Source organism: Puma concolor, chromosome A1 (genome assembly GCF_028749965.1).
Source record: "Puma concolor isolate L17-30 chromosome A1, mPumCon1.1.hap2, whole genome shotgun sequence".
NCBI lineage: Eukaryota > Metazoa > Chordata > Mammalia > Carnivora > Felidae > Puma > Puma concolor.
In genome coordinates this window covers 63659914-63666915 of record NC_141667.1, presented here as the reverse complement: position 1 = coordinate 63666915, position 7002 = coordinate 63659914, and the positions used below count along the sequence as shown (strand labels likewise).

The following is a 7002-nucleotide window of genomic DNA, read 5'->3' as shown; positions in this document are numbered from 1 at the left end:
CAAGGAGCTGCTGTGATACAAGGAACCTTCAACTTGCTCACCATCATGACGACTTTTTTATGGACCACGGTCAGACATGGCCTTGCATTACAGTTCTATGTATACTGACCTTATCTCTCCAAATTGTGTATCAGCTCTTGACCTTGCAGGGACCTCAATTTCCACACCTTTGATTCCTCCAGTGCCTTGCTTGGCTACAGTAAGCGCTGAAATGATTACTAATGATTCAGGGAAGTACTCACCAGTATCTTCAGGTATGTCAAACCACATGACCAGGTTTACACTTCCAACCTAGTTTGAACTACATCAGTTTTTTTTTTTTAAAGGCATCATATCTAAAGATAGAAAAGCTTCCAAAAATGAACTTAACAAACACTGAAACCAGATTTCCACAGAAAGCAGAAAAATAATTTATTCCAATAGATGGCAGAAATAAGAAAGTCGTCCTGAAAATATACTTTGGTGTAATTCTGTTAGCACAGATATTCCCTCTGAACGTGCTCTCCTACGGACTGCCCCACTTGACTCTACCGGTCTTGCGACAGTTTTTAAACACTTCGCAGATTCCCATGTTGTGACCAGGCAGGAGTGGTCTCCAAATGCACAGGCTCCAAGGAGAGAGCAGCACGTTTCTCAGAAGTACAGCGCCTCCTATCTCAGAAGAGTGCATAGACATTTTACAGAGCCAGCACAGTTTAGGTTAAGTAGGCACATAATTCATCAAAATGTAAAAAAGGTGACAGGAGAAAATACTGCATTGTAGAAGGAGATATTCAAACGTGGTGTGAATGTTTAAGGCAGCTGATGGCCAACACAGGCGAGTCAGAGGTGTTCTGGGTTTGGAGTTGATTTTGCATCTAGAGGAATTCTCTTCGTGACCTGCAAAACAAAGCCGTTCTAGTAACTAATCCTTACCCCATCCTCAAGTGGGCAAATGGCTAATAACATCAATAAAAGTCAATCAGGCCAATAGTTTAAAATATATAGGTGCTCAGTAAATACTTGAATGAAAAGTTGGCTCAAATAATGTCCCAGTTTGGACAGGTTTCATAGAGCTGTGACAAGAGATCCGATTACCAAGGACATTGCTGAACTGAGGGTCGTTAAGTAACAGTTGGACTGTGTCATAGAAAGCAGGAAGTTGACTCAGACCAATCCTACTGGCATCTAATGGGTTCACTTCAAGAATCTGTATTTGCCCTTCCCCTCCTACAGCAAGGAAGCACGGTTCCCACAGCCATGGCAAGCTTTTCTCTTATGTCAGACTCCTAAAGAGCTAGCTCCTTGGTACTCGAGGTTGCTCCTAGTTTGCTCCCCATTCTTCTGGCATAGGTGACAAATGAGATTTCTTTTTCTGGAAGCTTAAGCTGTAACATCACCTTTGCAGAGCTAGCAAACATTTAAAATATGTATCTTCACACATCAAACTGGTAACAGTGGTCATGTCCACTCCCTTAATATAGCTTATTTTATTTTTGAGAGAGAAAGAGTGCGTGTGGCGAAGGGCAGAGGGGGAGAGAGAATCCCAAGCAGGCTCCATGCCAAGCGAGGAGCCCAACTTGGGGCTCAATCCCACAACGGTGAGATCATGACATGAACCGAAATCTAAGAGTTCGATGCTTAACCGATTGAGCCACCCAGGCGCCCCCATAAAGCTTATTTTAAAAGACCATAAAAATAAGGGTGCCTGGTGGCTCAGTCGGTTGAGCGTCTGACTTCGGCTCAGGTCATGATCTCGTGGTTTGTGAGTTCAAGCCCCGTGAGCTCGAGCCCTGCATCGGGGTCTGTGCTGACAGCTCAGAGCCTGGAACCTGCTTCGGATTCTGTGTCTCCTCCTCTCTCTGCCTCTCCCCTGCTCATGCTCTATCAAAAATAAATAAACATTAAAAAAAAAGACTATAAAAATAAAGCCACATATGTGGCTTTCAAAATTAAAAAATAAAGAGAATATAAAAATTAAGTAAATAGTGGCTTTCAAAGGCAATTTCCACACAAGGCCTGAGTTGGCAGATAAGAAAACAAGCTGGTTATGACACAGAATTTCCCAGAATGTTGAGGGTTAAGTGCAGGGGGGCAAAGCGCTAGTTAAACTGGGAAGAGACACGGTTTGTGGCAGGCACGTCTGACAAGACTGAAGGTCAAGTAGTACGTAGGAGATCTGATGGGTCCTTAAGTTTTTCCAGATCAGTGGGCACAAGCAGGAGAATCCACAGAGCAGTGCAGTAAAATGATAGGTTTCCCAGGGTCCACAATGCCCAGTAGCAGATACAAGACGGCCACTAAGTCTTACTGGTGCAAGCTGGAGCAGTCCAACCACCCTCTGCATGGGAAGTACCAGACTGCTCGACCCACTAAGGCAGGCCACTGCAAACAGAATACATTCAACTCGAGATATAATCAGAGGACTGTTTTTATAATGTACTAGGAAAATAACCACATCAGGCCAGGGAGGGGCAACTATGAGAGCTACTGGTTTCTTGTGCCTCACTGCCTCATAAAACCTTTAATCTAATGATCATTTCCTCTTCTCCTCCTTGGGCCACCGGAACAACCTGTCTGCACAGACCTGTGTTCCACGCAGATGAGAAATTTTACTTGAGAATACCGAAGCAGTGAATGCAGATGTTTCGTGTGTTAGTTTTTTATGAAGCATACAGGTTAGACCTCCTCATCGTTTAGGCCTTTTTGGACAAATGAACAATAACAAAAGTAAAAAGTAAGTCTTCATCTTTGGAAAACCACACTGAAACAGGGGCTAATTTTCACTTAGGCTCAATGATACTAGTTTGAGATAAATGTGAGTGAGCATTATATTAAATGGCATGGACTTGTGGTTTGATTTGGGGGTGAATTAAAGAAGCACATATTCTAATTGTCTCTCTGACATGAAACCGCCGTTGGGGGTGGGTGGGGAGGACCTCAACCAAAGGGTCCACATTCTCATTCTGTAAAATAAGGGAATGACTAAGGCTACTTTCAGATAAAACTGACAGTGAAGACAACATAAAAATATTAAGGCCTGAACCAGGAAATCTTTTCAGAGGAGGATGAGTGTGTGAGAGTGTGTGTGTGTGTGTGTGTGTCAAAGAATAGGTTTTATTTTTATCTGTTTTTTTCATTTTATTTTTATTTTTTTAATTTTTTTAATCTTTATTTACTTTTGAGAGAGAGAGACAGAGTGCGAGTGGGGGACGAACAGAGAGGGAGACACAGAATCTGAAGCAAGCTCCAGGCTCCGAGCTGTCAGCACAGGGCCCGACGCGGAGCTCAAACTCATGAACCATGAGATCATGACCTGAGCCGAAGTCGGACGCTTAACTGACTGAACCACCCAGGCGCCCCTCTGTTTTTTCATTTTCGATAAATTCACACAAAAATTCCTTTTTTACGATTATGTGCAAGATATGTGTTTATTGCAGAGTAACTACGAGAGATATTTAAGCAAGTGAAAAGTATGTGTATTTAACGAGTCAAGGCAATGTACCAAATGAATAGCTAAATACATTTAGGGAGAAATGAAATCACTTTGAGACCAAGTGGCCAGAAAAGCTGGACATTCAAAGAGAAAACATCACAAAGAATTGAGAGAATGGGTGAACGGAGGGCAGAAAGAATGTCTGCAGAGTATGTGCTTACTAATCTGCGTCCTAAATTAATGAATGTCATAGGGTAGTAAGAGACAGGAAAAGCTAAGTGAAGTTAATTAGACCAAGAACACGGAAATGGCAGGGCTGGAACCAATAGGTCACGGAGGAAAGTAGCGAATAAGTAGGCTGCAAAAGTGGTCTGAGGGCAACTGGCAAGGCCTTGACGGCCAAGTGAGGAAGCTGGACATGATTTGCAGGTTAGTCATTCTTATCTTTTGTGGCTCATAGGACCTTTGGTGACCCTGACAAAAGCTGTGCTTACAACATGTTACATAGGCAGGTACTCACTAACCTCAGAGATTTAAAGTTTAAAAAAAAAACCCTACAGTAGCCTACGGAGAACCAGTGAAAGCTTCTGAGGCAAGCAGTGATCTCTTTCAGGGAGAGCTGCATCAGGAAGACAAACAGGGTGGAGTTTTGTAGATACTGTGACTATAGAGCAGGGAGTCCTGAGGAAGAGCCACTGTAATAACTTGGAGTCACGTTGATCTGGGTCAGAAATTAGGGTGCCCAAAGGAGAAACTGGAAACAAGAACAGACACAAGAGCCATTAACAGGATCAAATGGATTAGAGGAAAAAGAGAAAGAAGTGATTAGAGAAAGAAGTGACTGAACAGGTTCTGACTCTAAGTGACAGGGAGATCTATGACATCAGGAATTGAAACAGAGACATGACAGTTTGAGTGGCAGCAGCAAATCCGGTCAGAGAGAGCCGAGTAAAAGATAACATTTAAAAAAAAAATTTTTTAATGTTTATTTATTTTTGAGACAGATAGACAAACAGCATGAGCAGGGGAGGGGCAAAGTGAGAGGGAGACACAGAATCCGAAGCAGGCTCCAGGCTCTGAACTGTCAGCACAGAGCCTGACATGAGGTTCAAACTCACGAGCGGTGAGACCATGACCTGAGACAAAGTTGGACACTTAACCAACTTAGCCGCCCAGACGCCCCTAAAAGATACACTTTTTAACCACAAAACACCTTGCACTGTTTAACTTTTCACAAACATGGCTTACTTTCAACCTCTCAACAAGTCACAAACTTCTTTAGAGCCCACAGCCTTCCCTGAAATCCCCACTCAGTACCCAGGCACCTCATGAGCACTCAAATATTTTTGGAATGCATAGAAAAACAGCTCCCCCTGGGGCATAGGCCTAATTACCAATATACTTTATTCCTCTCCTGTCCAGACTCTGTAAAAAAAAAAAAAAAATACAAGGTTTGCCCTTTAGGACTGCAGTAAGCCATATAAATTCATCTAAAATGTTACAATGCTGTGGTAAACTAACTTGTAGGACACTGGGGCCGGGCCAAATCCACTCCAACAAGATTCCACACTAGCATCGCACCCCCAGGGCAATAGGAAAATGGGCCATGACAAAAACAGCAATCTTGATGTGACAGTTCCAGAAGCATCTTAGGAATCTAGGAAAGGCAGACAAGGCTGGCAGGGGAAAGAGAGGGAGTGAGCACTGTTCTTAGAAGTACTGGGCAAGATTTCCAGCCAATAAACATAATGTGCTATAACTCAGCCTATCATCACCACATGAGACAAAATCGTGGCAATTAAAATGACTAAAGTAGCAAAAGATCAGCTAGGTGTTTAACTGTGCTGTTGAAATCAAATCAATTCCATCTATATAAAATTATCCTAAAGCTTTCATGACTGTTCCTCATTTTTCTCTGCTGCATACCATGTCTGGTTTACACCTCCTACTTTCCAAATCTGGCCTCTAATCATGTACAAAATCAAACATTTTTCCTTACCAGATGAAGACAGGCCTAAATCTGGTTCTGCACTCCTTTATCATCCCACTGTTGTGTAAAAGTACAAAGTTCAAAAGGGAATTTAGCTCAGTCTTTTGATTTACCACAAAGAAAAATGAAGTCTTGTCACAAGAGTTCTATTTGCTCTGTTAGGCAGAGATTAGATCTCTTCATGTGGTAATTCCAAAGGCCTACAGTTATTGTACTACCATAGTCATGACCTCAAATGCAGAATAAATGCGAAGACATTCCCAATTAGAGTTTGTCTGGCTCTGCCCTCCTGCTTCCTGGTGTTTGCTTGTAAAGGAACCACCTTTAATACAAGTTTTAAGCAGCCCTGGTTTGTGCTCTGGACCAGAGTGCAGACAGAAGGTATCTGTCAGTCAGGTTAACTTGAGATTGAAAATGAACAAATGAGGGACGCCTGAGTGGCTCACTCAGTTGAGCATCTGACTCTTGGTTTTGGCTCAGGTCATGATCTCACAGTTCGTGGGTCTCAGCCCCACATGGGGCTCTGCAGCTGGCAGCATTGAGCCTGCTTGGGATTCTCTCTCTTTCTCTCCCTCTCCCTCTCTCTCTCTCTCTCTCTCTCTCTGCCCCTCTCCTGCTCAAGCTGTCTCTGTCTCTCAAAATAAATAAATGTAAAAAAAAAATTTTTTTTTTTAAAGAAAATGGACAAATGAAACCTCAAATCTACACCCAGTGTTCTTCAGGTCCAAAGGGCCCTTTTTCATTACACAGGAAGGAAATGAGGCTCAGAGAAGTTAAGTGAAAGGCAATGCTGGAAGGATTGGAATGCTGGATAAAAAATAATAATAATAAAAAATATATATATATATATATCATACATATATTATATATGATATATATATAAAATATATATTATATATAATATATATTATATATATATCATATACATATATGATAAATCAAAACCCCTTTGGGCAAAGAGAACTCTAAGGAAAAAGAAAAAAAAGAAAAAGCTGACTACTTAACCTATCTCGATCGGCAAAAATCCAAGCTGTGAGGAAACAAGCACTCTCCTACATTGTTAGTGGAAATGTAAAAATGGTATAATCCCTATAGAAGGGAGTGTAGTAATAGCTAGAAAAAGCATACACCTTTAACCCAGAGATCCACTTTTCATGGAATCTAACCCAAAGATTTCCAGCAAAAATAGAAAATAAAATGTCATATGTATAGGATGATACTGTGCCTCTATCGATAATAGCAAAAGACTAGAAACAATCTAAAAGTACACCAATGGCTATAAAAAGAATTGAAGAAGATCTCTATACACTGATAGGAGCAATCTCTAAAATACATTGTTCAGTGAAAAAAAGCAAGGTACAGAATAGTATATGCAATATGGTATCTTTTCTGTAATAGCTGTATGGGGGGATATACACACATATACATATATATTTATGTGTATGTATTTGCTTATATACATGTTACGTATATACATATATATACCTGTATGTATGTATTTGCTTATCTTGGCAAAATGAAACACTGGAAAGACAGACATCTCTGAATGTATCTTGTTTATAATTCTGACTGTGAAAATATGTTTACATATTCAAAA

The 7002-nt window shown here is 41.1% G+C and overlaps 1 protein-coding gene across 1 annotated transcript in view; it reads right to left on the bottom strand.

Moving 5' to 3' along the window:
- Nucleotides 1-386: 386 nt before the first annotated feature.
- The window catches only part of ATP6V0E1 (ATPase H+ transporting V0 subunit e1), a 33622-nt gene continuing 27006 nt past the window's right edge, over nt 387-7002 (bottom strand). The window contains exon 4 of the mRNA XM_025924821.2: nt 387-879. The gene's annotated coding sequence lies outside the window, so the exon portion shown is untranslated. The remainder of the gene's footprint in view (nt 880-7002) is intronic.